The following is a 15,310-nucleotide window of genomic DNA, read 5'->3' as shown; positions in this document are numbered from 1 at the left end:
CGACGGGGAGCGCTCAGCAAGGGAGGTCGGAAGGAGCAGTGGAGAGGATCCAGGGCAGTCGGAGAAGAGCGTAGGGAGGAAGGGCGGGTAGGGAGCTACTCGGGCAGACTACCCAGGATGTCTTCTCCTTACAGGTCGCGGAGTAACTCACCAGCGGTTCCGAGGCGGGACCAGGCGGGCAGGAGTCGGCGTCTATTGGGAGCTCCAGTGTCAGAAATGGCGGATGGAGGGACAGCAACCCCGCGGCCTGCGGCGGCCAGGGGCATCAGCGGTGAGTCTTCCTCTACACCACACCCGGGGACATTCATACATTGTTTGAAGTCATTCATAGATTCATGGTCAGAGGATAGGGAGCCGCTTAGGTTCGATAGGGTTTGGTCAGCAGGTGAAGGCAGTGGGTCGGGGTTGGTGGGGGTATCCTCAGGAGTGACAGGTGGCACTAGGGAGGAAACGCGGCCCACTGATAAGCCTGACGGATCATCGGTGGGGGACGGGGTACTCGACGTGACGGGTGGGGACATTACGGAAGCAGCACGTCAGAATGTACATGTGTCCTTCGCGGGGCCGTTAGGTTGCCATTTGAAAGGGGAGGTGAAGGAGAAGATTGCGAAAGGGGAATTCGTGGAAATATTTTCCCTTCTTCCCCTGGAGGAATTCTTAGATTTAAAAGAGGAGGACAAGAAGGACGCCAAGAAGGAAGAGGAGGAGAAAAGGCGGAGGTATCGCAAGATACCGAAGACCTTCGGCAACTGGCTGCGGGCTTTTTGCATTTTGGCCAGTGTTATTGGGGAGAAGCGGCCGGAGTGCTGCTCTCAGTTGTTTTGTTACTTGGACGGAATCGGGGACGCATACCGCACCTATGGAGGGTTGGCATGGTGGAGGTATGATGAGCAGTTCCGTCAGCGACTGGCGGCCAACCCTTCCATGCGCTGGGACCAAATGGACCTGCCGCTTTGGATGCGGTTAATGATGGCGCAAAAGAACGCGCCCTTTCCAGGGACTGCCGGCACCGCTCCCGGGGGGGCGGTGGCGGCAGGTCAAAAGAAAGGTACCTGCTGGGCCTTCAACGAAGGACAGTGTAAGTGGGGATCCGCTTGTAGATTCCGGCATGAATGCTCAGGGTGCGGCGGGAACCACGGGGTCAACAGGTGCTTCAAGAAAGGTAAGTCGGCCGCAGGGGGTGGAGCAACGGGAGCGGCCGCTCCCACAGCTCCCGCTGGGGGTGTCACCAGTGAAGGTAGGCGCGATGTTGCCTTGGCTAAGGCAATACGCTGATCAAGCCGTGGCAGAATTCCTTCGGGCGGGCTTTGCCGAGGGTTTCAAAATTCCCTTCAAAGCCACGGGGCCGGGGGCACCTTGTGAGAACCTCAGGTCGGTCAGGGAACACCCGGGGGTAGTGCGGGAGAAATTGGCCAAGGAGGTGCAAGCTGGGAGGATGGCAGGGCCATTTCCGGCTCCGCCCTTGGCGAATCTGAGGTTGTCACCATTGGGGGTGGTCCCCAAGAAGGAAGAGGGAAAGTTCCGTCTGATTCATCATTTATCGCACCCGAAAGGGTCTTCGGTGAATGATGACATCGACGCCGACCTATGCTCGGTCTCCTACACGTCATTCGACAAAGCCGTCGAGCTGGTTAGGAGAGCGGGGCGTGGGGCGCTGATGGCCAAGGTGGACGTGGAGGCGGCTTTTCGGCTGCTGCCCATACACCCGGACTGTCACCACCTGTTGGGGTGCCACTTTGAGGGTGCAATCTTCGTGGACTTGTGTCTGCCTATGGGTTGTTCCATCTCTTGTGCTTACTTCGAGAGGTTTAGTACCTTCTTGGAATGGGTGGTGCGCACGGAATCGGCGGGGGGTGCTGTAGTGCACTACTTGGATGATTTTCTGTGTGTCGGCCCGCGGGACTCTGAGCGGTGTGCTCAGGTACTGAGGGTTTTTCAGCGGGTGGCGCATACCTTTGGGGTGCCATTGGCGGGGGACAAGACGGTGGGCCCCACCACGTGCCTTAGCTTCTTGGGTCTCGAAATTGATTCGGAGCTCGGGGAATGCAGGCTGCCTAGGGATAAGCTGCGGCATCTGCGACAGCTAGTGGACGTGGTCAAGGGGGCGAGGAAGGTGACCTTGCGGGGGCTCCAGTCCCTCGTGGGGAGCCTTAATTTTGCGTGCAGGGTGATCCCCATGGGGAGGATATTTTGCCGGAGGTTGGCGCAAGCAACAAGTGGGGTGCGGCGGCCGTCGCACTACATTCGGGTGTCGGCCGAGATGAAGGACGATTTGGGGGTTTGGGAAAAGTTTTTGGGCAACTTTAACGGGACAGTGTTCTTTCGGGAACCAACGGTGTCGTCGGCCGCGATGAAGTTGTTTACAGACGCTTCCGGCAGTATTGGTTTTGGGGCCTACTTGGCAGGTAAGTGGTGCGCGGAGGCGTGGCCGGAACCGTGGAAGGTGAGTCCTCTGATTAAGAACTTGGCGTTCTTGGAGTTGTTTCCCATCGTTGTAGCGGTGGTACTCTGGGGTACGGAGTTGGCTGACAAAAAGGTGGTATTCTACTCCGATAACATGGCGGTAGTGCAAGCGATCAATAGCTTGACCGCCTCTTCGCCCCCGGTAGTACGCCTGCTTCGACAATTAGTGCTTAGTTGTATGTCATTCAACATAGTGTTCAGGGCTAGGCACATCCCGGGGCTCCAGAACGTGGTGGCTGACTCACTGTCTCGTTTTCAGTGGGAACGCTTTCGGGAGGCTGCGCCGGACGCGCTGGCCCAGGGTCAGGAGTGCCCGGGTGTGATGTGGCAACTCGGGACGGCCTGCTTGGAGACTGTGTGAGGAGGTCACTGGCGCCGAGCACGTGGGCGTCCTACGTAAAGGTTTGGAAACTGTGGGACGAGACGGTGGCCCAGGTGAGTAGCGCCCCTACGGAGGGGCAACGCTTGGATGCACTTTTGTGGTTGCTCTGTCGATTTTTCGCGGCTCAGGCGTCGCCTGCCATGGTGGATAGACATCTCTCTGCCTTGGCTTTCCTGTTTAAGTTCAATGGCTGGGTTGATGATACCAAACACTTCATGGTCCGGCAGGCAGTGAAGGGATTCAAGAGGGGGAAGAAAACGGTAGACACGCGTAGACCAGTGTCCTTTGACTTGTTGCGGGAGCTGGTGGGGGTTCTACCGGGCATTTGCAGCTCCACATTCGAGGTGTCGTTGTTCACGGTGGCATTTGTGTGGGCCTTTTTCGGGGCTTTTCAGATCGGGGAGTTGGTAAGCGCAAACAAGAGGGGCCCTGGGGGTCTTCAGCTCACAGATGTGGAGGTTCGCGAGGACAGGGTGCAAATTCAGTTACGCCGTTCGAAGACGGACATTTTTGGTAAAGGTTGCACAGTTGTGCTGTTCGGGCTGCCTGGGTCAGGGGTGTGCCCAGTTGAAAAGGGGTCGGAGTACCGGGCATTGCGCCCGGGGGGTGAGGGTTGCTTCTTGGTGCACCAGGACGGCTCGGCCCTGTCGCGCTTCCAGTTCGCGAGGGTGTTTCGGATGGGGGTAAGTAAGCTGGGCCTGGAGCCGGGGCAATTTGGGACTCACTCCTTTAGAATTGGGGCGGCAACCGAGGCCGCACGGCTGGGGTTGGGGGATGAGAGGATTAAACGCATAGGGAGGTGGGAATCCTTGCGTTTTCGATCATATGTTAGACCAGATAGGCTGGTGTGAGCAGGGCAGTGTTATGCTGTGATGGAAGTGTAATCCATCTGTTTGGTATTAACGTGTTTTTCTTTGCAGGATGGAGAGTATGGATCTGGGGCCACTCGTATGTCTATTGGGCTCAGAAGAGGGCTGCTGTTCGGAGAAGTGGAGCACAGCTGGGTTTTGCTCAAGGAGAAGTGTCGATTTCTTGGTTTGGCTTTAGGGGGTTTAGCTGGCAAAGCATCAGTAGTACGTTGTTTAGCAGGTTGGCCGGAGGGTCTGCACCAGACATAGTTTTATTACACGGGGGTGGGAATGATTTGGGTCTGATTCCGCAAAGGGAGTTGGTTAGACGGATGAAGAGAGACGTTGATCGGCTGTTGGACCTGGTCCCTGGCGTGGTGGTGGTGTGGTCGGAAATGGTCCCCCGTTTCACGTGGCGGCACGCCAGGGATCCAGCTGCAGTGGCTCGATGCAGGGGTAAGGTTAACAGGGCAATGGCGAGTTTTGTGCGGCGAGTGGGGGGCATTGTAGTTCGGCATAGGGAACTGGAGGACATGCTGCCGGGCTATTTTAGGAGAGACGGGGTACACTTGTCAGACGTGGGTTGTGACTTGCTCAATCTAGGCTTCCAGGAAGGGATTAGCTTGGCCCTGCTTCAGGGTGGTGGGGGGCGCACATGTCCTTAAGGGATCAAGTCATGTGCTATGGCGGAGCAGGGCGTGTTAAAGCCAGGAGTTAGCTGGAATTGGGAATGGACAGGCCAAGGCCTAGGCTGGAGTAGGCCAGATGGATTAGAGTGTTGGTAGGTTCAAGCTCTTCGGTGGCTACGAACCTAGGGGGTAGGGGTGTCTGGGTACACCCCTACAGTTAACAGATGGTTTTGGGGCCTCTCTGGTAGGCCGTGTGTTACTGGTTATATGTTAAGTGAATGTTAATTATTGTTCAAAAGATAGGGTCATTGTCAGGGGTATTGTGCGGGGGGATAGTAATATAATGTTAGCTGGACAATGACCCTAAATTGTTAATTTATTTATTTATATATTTAATAATTAATAAAGCTGTGGACGTTATAATCCAACAGATAAATTCGGTGTCAGTGTTTTATTTAAGGTAAACTAAAATAGCACCTGCCGAATAACGACGGTGCATATGTGTCAGGATCGGGACAGGGATCCAACACGCAGAGTACAAACAGTAGCCAGATACGTATACCGGACCTTAGAATGGCCGGACTAACGTAAGTAGTACAGTATAGAATGGTCAAAGACAAGCCGAGGTCGAGGGTAACAGAAGACAGGTAAGCGAGAGACAAGCCGAATCAAGGGTAACAAAGATAAGCAGAGTAAGGTAAACAAGCCGGGTCAAAACCAAAAGGGATAATAGAATACACAAGCACTGAGTGACTAGAACAAGCTAGAACCACGACAGGGCAATGAGCTAATGAAAGAAGCTCTGTTAAATACCCTGTTCAGAGCAGTAACCACGCCTCCGAGGCGTCCTGATTGGTCCTGCAGCAATTGACTGACAGGTCGTTCCGGGGGAGTGTCCTGATGACTACTTCCTGCCTAGATGCTGTAAAAGGCAGTCACTCCCTCGCGGCCGGCCTAGCATGACCGGATAGACCGCGGGGAAGGGAGCCATCAGACCGTCTGCATGGAGGAACAGCTAAGTCTCTACCTCTTTCGGAGGTAGAGACCACAGGTACCCTGACAGTACCCCCCCTCTCAGATACGCCCACCGGGCGGAATGAACCGGGACGAGATGGGAAGCGAGAGTGATACGCCCTGCGGAGACGGGGAGCATGAACATCCTCCTGAGGTACCCAACTCCTCTCCTCAGGACCATATCCCTTCCAATCAACCAGATATTGTACTCTCCCCCGGGAGATTCGAGAATCAATAATAGAGTTAACCTCATACTCCTCCTGACCCTCCACCTGAACGGAGCGAGGAGGGGCTATTGTGGAGGAAAATCTGTTACATATGAGTGGTTTCAGCAATGAAACGTGAAACGAGTTCGGGATGCGTAAGGTATTAGGAAGAGCTAAACGATACGCAACTGGATTGATACGGGTCAGCACCCTGTAGGGTCCAATATAACGAGGAGCGAACTTCATGGAGGGCACTTTTAAACGGATGTTCCTCGTGCTCAGCCATACCCTATCACCAGGAACAAAGACCGGAGCCGCCCTTCTACGTTTATCAGCGTGTTTCTTGACCAACATAGAGTTGTGCACAAGGATTTGTCGAGTTTGATCCCACAACTTCCTCAAATTGGCAACATGAACATCAACCGACGGTACCCCCTGGGAAGGAGAATCCGAAGGAAGAATAGACGGATGAAAACCATAATTCATGAAGAAGGGGCTTGAATGAGTAGAATCGCAAACGAGATTGTTGTGTGCAAACTCCGCCCAAGGAATCAAACCGACCCAATCATCCTGGTGTTCAGAAACAAAGCATCGTAAATATTGTTCAATTTTCTGGTTGGTACGTTCAGCAGCTCCGTTAGACTGAGGATGATAGGCAGAAGAAAAGTTTAATTTAATACCAAGTTGAGAGCAGAAGGACCTCCAAAAGCGGGAAACAAATTGGGAGCCTCTGTCCGATACAATTTGAGAGGGTATCCCATGTAGGCGAAAAATCTCCTTAGCGAATATCTCTGCCAATTCGGGAGAAGACGGGAGTTTAGGCAGGGGAATGAAGTGTGCCATCTTAGTAAACCTGTCAACCACGGTGAGGATAACAGTCTGTCTTTTAGAGATAGGTAGATCGACAATAAAGTCCATGGCCAAACAGGACCATGGTCTTTCTGGAACCTCCAAGGGTTGCAGGAATCCACATGGAAGCGTATGGGGTTGTTTGGTTTTAGTACAAACTTCACATGCAGCGATGAACTCCTCAATATCCCTCCGTAAAGCAGGCCACCAGAAGTCCTTAGAGATCAACGCGTAAGTCTTGCGAATACCAGGATGTCCCGCCATCTTGCTATTATGTAAACACTGTAAAAGTTCCAGTTGAAGAGCAGGAGGAACGAAATGACGGCCCGCAGGAGTCTGTTTAGGTGCTAGATGTTGCAACTTAATGATCTCGGCCAATAATGGAGAATGAATCCTGAGATTCGTATTAGCAATGATATTGCATTTCGGAACTATAGAAGAAAGAACTGGTTCAGGTACAGTAGAAGGTTCATATTGGCGAGATAATGCATCGGCTTTAGAGTTTTTAGAACCAGGTCTGTAAGTCAGTACATAATTGAAGTGAGTCAGGAATAAGGACCAACGAGCTTGTCTAGAGGATAAGCGCTTAGCCTCCCCAATATAGGACAAGTTTTTGTGGTCCGTCAAAATCGTAATAGGGTGTAGGGTCCCCTCCAACAAATGTCTCCACTCCTTTAAGGCTTTAATGACTGCTAACAGTTCCCTTTCCCCGATGTCATATCTGCTCTCAGGCCCAGAAAATTTCTTAGAGAAGAAACCACAAGGGTGTAACGGTTTATCCACCCCTAACCTTTGAGACAGAACAGCCCCAACTGCTGTCTCAGAGGCATCGACCTCGAGCAAGAAAGGCAGAGTCGTATCAGGATGGACTAGAATGGGAGCCGAGGCAAAAAGTTCCTTGAGAGTCTTGAAAGCACCCAGAGCCTCCTTAGACCAGAACTTAGTATCAGCCCCTTGTTTGGTCATATTGGTAATAGGCGCAATGATAGAGGAGTATCCTTTAATGAAGCGCCTATAGTAGTTGGAAAAACCAATAAACCTTTGGATAGCCTTGAGTCCTTTGGGCAAGGGCCAGTCTAAAATAGATTGAAGTTTTACAGGATCCATTTTAAAACCTTCCCCAGAAATCACGTATCCAAGAAAGTCTACCTGAGACTGATCAAAACTGCACTTCTCCAATTTGCAATATAGACCATGTTGCAGCAGCTTGTGTAATACCTTTCTGACCTGTCTATGGTGAGTCTCAATCTCCTTAGAGTGTATTAGTATGTCGTCCAGGTAAACGATAACACAATCATGCTGAAACTCCCTAAGTACCTCATTAATCAAATCTTGAAATACTGCAGGAGCATTGCATAGTCCAAATGGCATAACAGTGTATTCGTAATGGCCATACCGGGTATTGAATGCCGTCATCCACTCGTGACCTTGCTGGATTCTCACCAAATTGTAAGCCCCTCTGAGATCTAACTTGGTGAAGATTTTGGAGCCCTTAAGACGATCAAATAACTCGGTAATCAGTGGGATAGGATAGGCATTTCTGACAGTTATTTTATTCAAGCCTCGGTAATCGATACAAGGTCTCAGCGTGCCATCCTTCTTCTTAATGAAAAAGAATCCAGCCCCGGCTGGAGAAGAAGACCTCCTGATGAATCCCTTTTCTAAATTCTCCCGAATATACTCCTCTAGAACCGAGTTTTCCTGAACAGACAAAGGATATACATGGCCCCTCGGAGGCATAGTGCCGGGTAGAAGCTTAATCTTACAGTCAAATGACCTGTGTGGAGGCAAAGAATCGGCATTCTTCTTGTCAAACACTGCCCTTAAGTCTAGGTAAAGGTCTGGTATTTGTCTTTCTGTGGACTGAGTAGGATTCTCCGGTATGTTAATATTAGCTAATGGAGAAACCTTGCACAAACACCGATCCTGGCAGCCCTGGCCCCACGAGAGTATCTCTCCTAACTCCCAATCGATAATAGGGTTATGTTTTTTCAACCATGGGTACCCCAGAACTATGGGAACGGAAGGAGACGAAATGAGCAGAAGAGATAAATTCTCCACGTGTAGGATACCAACATTTAAATTAATGGGTATGGTCTCACGAAAGATAACAGGGTCTAGTAGTGGTCTACCATCTATGGCCTCAACGACCAAAGGTGTCTCCCTTAGCTGGGATGGGAAATTGTTCTTACTAGGAAAGGCTTGGTCGATAAAATTCTCAGCAGCACCGGAATCTATCAATGCCATAGCCCTTACTACTTCCTTCCCCCAAGTTAAGGAAACTGGTAGCAGAAGCCTGTGATCTTTATAATCAGGAGTAGAGGACAAAATAGAAACACCCAAGGCCTGTCCTCTAGAGAGACTTAGGTGCAAGCGTTTCCCGGGCGGTTAGAACAGTTCGAGAGTAAATGACCCTTGGCTCCACAATACATACACAAACCCTCTCTTCTCCTGTGCTGTCTTTCCTCCTCAGAGAGGCGGGTATGCCCTATCTGCATAGGTTCAGTAAGCAAAGATATCGTGGAGTCAGGACTTGGAACAGCGGGAGCTAACCTAAAAGAAGGTCTCTGGTTCCTCTCTCGAGTGTTCTGTCTCTCTCTTAGACGTTCATCTATACGAGAGATGAACGAAATTAAATCCTCTAAATTCTCAGGGAGTTCTCTGGTAGCAACCTCATCAAGGATTACATCAGATAGGCCATTCAAAAATACATCCATATACGCCTGCTCATTCCACTTGATTTCTGCCGCCAGAGACCTGAACTCTAGTGCATAATCCACCAGTGTTTGGTTCTCCTGTCTCAGGCGCAACAGTAATCTGGCTGCATTAACCTTTCTACCTGGAGGGTCAAATGTTCTTCTAAAAGCAGCTACAAATGCGTTATAGTTATAAACTAATGGATTATCGTTCTCCCATAGTGGGTTGGCCCATCTCAGAGCTTTCTCAATGAGTAGGGTGATAATAAATCCTACTTTTGCCCTATCTGTAGGATAAGAGCGAGGTTGCAATTCAAAGTGGATACTAATTTGGTTTAAAAAACCACGACACTTCTCAGGAGCCCCACCATAGCGTACTGGGGGGGTAATGTGAGAAGAAGCACCCACTGTGGCTACCTCTAGACCTGAACCGACAGGAGAAACAGGGGTATTACGTATCTCCTCTGGTGGGTTATTGGCACAAGCTAATAGAGCCTGTAGCGCAAGCGCCATCTGATCCATTCTGTGATCCATGGCTTCAAACCTAGGATCAGGAGCAGCCAGCTGACTGTTTGTACTTGCAGGATCCATTGGCCCTGTCGTAATGTCAGGATCGGGACAGGGATCCAACACGCAGAGTACAAACAGTAGCCAGATACGTATACCGGACCTTAGAATGGCCGGACTAACGTAAGTAGTACAGTATAGAATGGTCAAAGACAAGCCGAGGTCGAGGGTAACAGAAGACAGGTAAGCGAGAGACAAGCCGAATCAAGGGTAACAAAGATAAGCAGAGTAAGGTAAACAAGCCGGGTCAAAACCAAAAGGGATAATAGAATACACAAGCACTGAGTGACTAGAACAAGCTAGAACCACGACAGGGCAATGAGCTAATGAAAGAAGCTCTGTTAAATACCCTGTTCAGAGCAGTAACCACGCCTCCGAGGCGTCCTGATTGGTCCTGCAGCAATTGACTGACAGGTCGTTCCGGGGGAGTGTCCTGATGACTACTTCCTGCCTAGATGCTGTAAAAGGCAGTCACTCCCTCGCGGCCGGCCTAGCATGACCGGATAGACCGCGGGGAAGGGAGCCATCAGACCGTCTGCATGGAGGAACAGCTAAGTCTCTACCTCTTTCGGAGGTAGAGACCACAGGTACCCTGACAATATGTCATGAAGCCCATGGAACAGTGAAACAGGGGAGTGGGCCTTGACAAGGCCAGGAAGTAGGCAGGTGGAAAGTTATGGGATGTTTAGGGCGGGGCTAAGTAGGGGAGGAGTCAGGTAGTGTAAATAGGCGGCCATCTTAAGTGAGGAGCCAGTTAATCTGAATTGCACTGACCTGTCACTTGTCCCACCCACCCTCCCTATAGTTGAGTTTTGATCCCGTTTGGTCACAGCGGCGGGAGCAGGGCGTGTTAAAGCCAGGAGTTAGCTGGAATTGGGAATGGACAGGCCAAGGCCTAGGCTGGAGTAGGCCAGATGGATTAGAGTGTTGGTAGGTTCAAGCTCTTCGGTGGCTACGAACCTAGGGGGTAGGGGTGTCTGGGTACACCCCTACAGTTAACAGATGGTTTTGGGGCCTCTCTGGTAGGCCGTGTGTTACTGGTTATATGTTAAGTGAATGTTAATTATTGTTCAAAAGATAGGGTCATTGTCAGGGGTATTGTGCGGGGGGATAGTAATATAATGTTAGCTGGACAATGACCCTAAATTGTTAATTTATTTATTTATATATTTAATAATTAATAAAGCTGTGGACGTTATAATCCAACAGATAAATTCGGTGTCAGTGTTTTATTTAAGGTAAACTAAAATAGCACCTGCCGAATAACGACGGTGCATATGTCAAGAGGTTAGTAAGTATGGTTATGGCTAGCAGGTTTGTCGTTCTGGCTTTTGATGCTGATCTGACATCTAGCAATGAGGACTAAATCATACTATGATAATGTTAGGAGGTAAACCATGCTAAGTCATGAGAAACATCGAAATACGGTTGATGATTAATGCTGCCTAGCAACTATACAGTACATCCCTTACATGGTGCATTAGACTTAAGCATACATTTAAGCATACATTTCCAAGGATACAATAGCATGGCATATAATTAGACTGCTCAGTTTTTGTCACAGATAATAGCAATGTATATAGATTGATAGGCACCAGCACCGCCATGAAGGCAGGTAGTGACGGCGAGTGGCAAAAGGCCTTACTCACAGCTCAGTCCTGGCTCCCCGTTTAGCCTATGCCAGCCAGGGGTACCGCACAGTCCCACCTCGAGCAGTCACACTGCAGGACAATGTCCCTAATTGCAGGCAGGTAGGTCGATTCTGTGGTCGCTTGTGGGGTCCCCTTTATCTCGGGCTGCGGTTGCGAGCGTGTTTGACGCCCTTTGAGTGGCTTCCGTGGTGCCGCTTTGCGTTTCGGTGAAGAGCGGTGCTTGATCCGCCGCCATGTTGGGGATTTCCCCGCTGGTGGAGGGGTACGTCGCGGTATGCAGTTGGTACTCGTTGGTGGAGAGGCAGGACAGCGCATCAGCCGTTTCAATCACCGCCAAAAATTAGTGAAGTGCCGGTTCAGCCTGGAGAGGATGTCATCTAGGCCAGCACTGGATCGTGGAGACCACGCGGCGTCCCCCATGTTAGGTAAGGTGCTGCTTTCTCCTATCGCCCATCGCGCCTCTGTTTGAGCTGGGCAATCCTCCTGGGGTGGACCGGGATCACCCCCCCGGTCCAGGGGGGGGGAGCAACAGGGCACGAGTATTTGACCTGCAGCCTTCTGGCTTCTGCGGTCCAGGGGTTCGGCCGCGTCCCCCGCCCGGCGTACACCAGGCCGCATCAGCCACGGTGGAGCAACAATTCCCCCAATGGGTCTCTGGTCGCTTCGTAGTTTAGTTGGTGAGTTAAAGGTAAGGGATTGCGCTTGGATTGCTCTATCTTGAGCAATATGAGGCTTATTCGTGCGTTTAGTCGTGAGACCATGGAGGAGCTCATCCGAGGTACGTCTGTTCTCCATGGCGGTCAGGCCCCGCCCCCCCACTTTCTATCTTAACTTTGACAAAAGTTCCTGTAAATGTTATTTAACCTCCCACCGGAGCCTTCTCCTCTGAAACATATTAACCTTATATGTGCTTCACAGACAATAACAACACATCCGCTCTGGTAAAGTAGGCTTAAGAAACACACCTGACTTACTCCTGTGAAACAATAAAGTTACTAAAGTCACTATAATAACAAAAAGTGGGGTTCTCCACTCAATTTAATTAGACAGGCGGTTATGTCTTATAATATAAGTAAAGTGTGGGATCACTTAAATACTGTGTTTCTTTTGCAGGAGTGTGGTTCACCCACTGTAATAGTGGTGTTAAGACACCTGTTATAAACTGATTATTAGGAGTGAATAAAAGGTGGGGGTCACCCACAACCAGTGGCGTACATACCGGGGTCGCAGGGGTCGCGGCTGCGACCGGGCCCGGCCCACCAGGGGGCCCGGCCGCCCTGCGACCCAGGTATGTACCCACAGGGCCAGCCTCTTCTGCTGGGGGGCCCAAGAGCCGGCCACCTCCGGGCCCCCTGAGGCTGGCCCTGCTGTCACCCGGCTGGCGGGCGCGCGAGGGAGCACTGTCCCCTGGGTGCTCCCTCTTCAGCTCCCTCGCGCACCGCACTGAAACCGGAGCCGGAAGATGACGTCATCTTCCGGCTCCGGCATCAGTACGCGGTGCGCGAGGGAGCTGAAGAGGGAGCACTCAGGGGACAGTGCTCCCTCGCGCGCCCGCCAGCCGGGTGACAGCAGGGCCAGCAACACCACTGGACCCCAGGGAATCCCCCCAGCTCTCCCACAGGTAAGGAGGCTGGGGGGATTAAATTAAAAAACAAACAAAAAAAAAACGTGTGAGTGTGTTAGTGTGAGTGAGTGTGTTAGTGAGTGTGTTAGTGAGTGTGTTAGTGTGAGTGAGTGTGTTAGTGAGTGTGTTAGTGAGTGTGTTAGTGTGAGTGAGTGTGTTAGTGTGAGTGAGTGTGTTAGTGTGAGTGAGTGTGTTAGTGTGAGTGAGTGTGTTAGTGAGTGTGTTAGTGAGTGTGTTAGTGTGAGTGATTGTGTTAGTGTGAGTGATTGTGTTAGTGTTAGTGAGTGTGTTAGTGTGAGTGAGTGTTAGTGTGAGTGTGTGTGTTAGTGTGAGTGAGTGTTAGTGAGTGTGTTAGTGTGAGTGAGTGTGTTAGTGTGAGTGAGTGTGTTAGTGTGAGTGAGTGTGTTAGTGAGTGTGTTAGTGTGAGTGATTGTGTTAGTGTGAGTGATTGTGTTAGTGTGAGTGATTGTGTTAGTGTGAGTGTGTTAGTGTGAGTGATTGTGTTACTGTTAGTGTGAGTGATTGTGTTAGTGTGAGTGTGTTAGTGTGAGTGATTGTGTTAGTGAGTGTTAGTGTTAGTGAGTGTGTTAGTGTGAGTGATTGTGTTAGTGTGAGTGTGTTAGTGTGAGTGATTGTGTTACTGTTAGTGTGAGTGATTGTGTTAGTGTGTGATTGTGTTAGTGTGAGTGTGTTAGTGTGAGTGATTGTGTTAGTGAGTGTTAGTGAGTGTGTTAGTGTGAGTGTGTTAGTGTTAGTGAGTGTGTTAGTGTTAGTGAGTGTGTTAGTTAGTGTGAGTGTTAGTGCGTTAGTGAGTGCGTTAGTGTGTGTTAGTGTTAGTGAGTGTGTTAGTGTGTGTGTGTGTTAGTGAGTGTGTGTGTCTGTCACTGAGTGTGTGTCTGTCAGTAAATGTGTGCGTCTGTTCATGAGAGAGTGTGTGTGTGTCTAAAGCACTTACCTTTCTCCAGCGCCGGGCTCCCTTGGCGCTGGGGATCTCTCCGTCCCGATCCGCCTCTCAGCTCCGAATGCACATGCGTGGCAAGAGCCACGCGCGCATTCAAACCGCCCATAGGAAAGCATTACTCAATGCTTTCCTATGGACGTTCAGCGTCTTCTCACTGTGATTTTCACAGTGAGAATCACAGAAAATCCTCTAGCGGCTGTCAATGAGACAGCCACTAGAGGCTGGATTAACCCTCAGTGAAACATAGCAGTTTCTCTGAAACTGCTATGTTTTCAGCTGCAGGGTTAAAACTAGAGAGACCTGGCACCCAGACCACTTCATTGAGCTGATTTGATCTGGGTGTCTGTAGTGGTCCTTTAAGTGTATGTGTTTATGCATGCACTGGCGTACATACCGCGGTCGCACGGTTCGCAGCCCTGCGACCAGGTGCCCGCCGCCATGTGTTGCGGCCCCAGCCCGCGCAGAGTAAGCGCGGGGGGGGGGGGGGCCCACGGATCAGTTTTCGCACCGGGGCCCCATGGGTTGTGTGTACGCCACTGCCCACAACAAACACTCAGTGAACAAAGTGACAGAGAAAAAAGGTGGGGGTCACCCACAAGGCCTTCCTTTACTTAATAATTAAATACAGGGGGGGCGGGGCCGGGCCGCCGAGCCGAGCGGCAGCCACCCTTGCTGGCTCCGGCTACTAACAGCTTCAAACAGTTTAAAATACCACAATTGGACCCGAAATCGCTCCAACCATCCGAGGAAATGACAGGTGGTCGGATGGTGAGGAGCCAGAGAGCGGGGAGCTGCGGCACAAACCCGGCGAGCACCGCTAACGGAGCGCATAAAGCCTGTGACAAGCCGCATGAGCGGGAACCGCAATACACAAGAGGCATGCAGGGGGTCGGATCCGGCCCCGCTCCCCCCCCACACGGCCAGGGGGGTGATCCCGGCCCAAGAGTCCGAGCTTCGGAGACTGGAGGAGGGGACCCATCCGGTGAGTGTTGTCCTCCCTCACGGAGCCAAAATGGTGGACGGATACCTCGCGCATGAAAAGCGATGGGGAGGGCACCCCACGCACACTATGGAAACCCAGACCAGGGCACCTCGGCCCCCCGGGACAGCGGGTCCCATGACTAGACTCCCCTGGGCGGCGAACCGACCGGCATGGAGCCGGCCCTGTTTTTCTGGTTTGGTGGTGGCCCGGGAAAATGCCCCCAAATCTGCGAGCCCTGTGGAGCTGGGGTGCGCAGACCGCCCGGTGGACCGGTGACTGGGAGGGCTGCGTGCCGGCACTAAGTATGAGACCGGAGGAGGGTGAGGCAGGACGAGGCTGGAGCTCCAAAGAGGCCTTACCGGTGCTGGGGAGGTGCAGGAGACTGAAGTCCTGGCGGACTCTACAGGGGGGGGACGCTGGACAGCTGCGGTCTCTGA

The sequence above is a fragment of the Pelobates fuscus genome, chromosome 12, assembly GCF_036172605.1.
Source record: "Pelobates fuscus isolate aPelFus1 chromosome 12, aPelFus1.pri, whole genome shotgun sequence".
Taxonomy (NCBI): Eukaryota; Metazoa; Chordata; class Amphibia; order Anura; family Pelobatidae; genus Pelobates; species Pelobates fuscus.
The sequence above is the reverse complement of the archived record's forward strand: the minus strand, read 5'-3'. Positions refer to the sequence as shown.